The sequence below is a fragment of the Terrapene carolina genome, unplaced genomic scaffold (assembly GCF_002925995.2).
Source record: "Terrapene carolina triunguis isolate 2854851 unplaced genomic scaffold, T_m_triunguis-2.0 Scaffold51824, whole genome shotgun sequence".
Classification (NCBI taxonomy): Eukaryota; Metazoa; Chordata; order Testudines; family Emydidae; genus Terrapene; species Terrapene triunguis.
Genome location: NW_020716175.1, coordinates 1 through 1,302, shown reverse-complemented (window position 1 = coordinate 1,302; position 1,302 = coordinate 1). Strand labels below are relative to the sequence as shown.

General features: G+C 55.5%; 1 non-coding gene across 1 annotated transcript; it reads right to left on the bottom strand.

The window, feature by feature from the left end:
• Window positions 1-235: 235 nt before the first annotated feature.
• Window positions 236-340, bottom strand: TRNAR-UCU. Its single transcript has 2 exons — window positions 304-340; window positions 236-271 (listed from the first exon to the last, which is right to left on the bottom strand). It is a non-coding gene; the product is annotated as a tRNA-Arg (tRNA).
• Window positions 341-1,302: the final 962 nt, after the last annotated feature.

The window sequence follows — 1,302 nt, the reverse complement described above, 5'->3', positions numbered from 1 at the left end:
ACCCCCTCTATTCAGAGTGAAGATGAAGATTAAACCACCTTTAGCCCGAAAGGTTTTGTCCACCCTGAGCTCAACTGAAGACACCAGTGCTAGTGGTGAAAGCACTCCTCCCCACACTGCCGAGACTTCTACCTCCTGGTAGCCTGGTCTGCCTTTCTGTCCTCCTCTTGGCCCCAGTTGACTGCACTCAAGTGGCTACCTATTCCGTAAAAGCCAAACTGGCAGCCAGCTAAAGTGACTCTGGTGGGATTTGAACCCACAACCTTTGAATGACTCTCCCAAATACTACTATGCATTGCTCCTTAGAAGTCCAACATGCTTTCCATTGCGCCACAGAGCCCTTTGATGAGTTGAGTACTCATCTCCTCTCTCTACTTTGCAACACTGCAATTGCTATGGTAAAAGCAGAGGAAGATATAAGGAAAACACTGCGTTGGCTGGGAATTAAACCCAGACCAACTATTTAGAAGTCAGCCATCCTAACCACTACACCACCAATGCTGCCTTGCTGATAGCTCTTAAGACCCATGACTATGCATTACCTAGAACCTGTCTTCAGCCAGACTGCAGCCAAAGTGACACTGGTGGGGTTCAATCATCTACACTGCTGTTTTTTTCACTTCCCTCCTGAGGCCGGGGGCAAGCCCTCCCCTCCCCCCGAGGGGCTCTGATGCCTGGAGCCAAAAGTCTGGCACAGACCAGCTGCCGCCCGCTCTGGGGACAGTCTCAGGTGGGGACAGTCACTGGGTGCTACACCACCCACATCCTACCCAGGTGTCTTACGGCCAGCTCAGGGTGGACAGAAATCTTCCGTGGAGCCTAAGGGCTAAAGGTGGTTTAATCTTCATCTTCACTCTCACTAGAGAGGGTGAAAGCAGAGACTAGGTGCCAAGCAGAGCAGCTCCCTGGCTGCCATCTCTGGAAAATCAGCCTTTGAGACAAGACTTTGCCTTTTCCCCCAAGACCTGCGCTCCAGGGCGGAGCCCTCCAACAAGTTGGGAAAGAGCCCTGCAGCGCCTGGCTCAGGAGGCTTCCCTGCTCGGGATGTGGGGAGAGTGATCCCGGGGGCAGGATCAAGGTGCCAGAGGCAGGCATGGCCACTCTGAGGGGAGAAGGGCGAGCCTGCCAGGACGAGTGTCTGGCCACCTCCTCTCTTTTCCTCTCTGGGGTCCTGGGAGGAGCAGATGGATGAATGGGCCTGGGGCCCAAGGCCATGGGCCTGCCACCCTACTCAGCTGCCTCCCCCACGCATGGGAGCACCGGCCTGAGCTGCTGACCCACCCCTGCCCCAACCACCCCCTG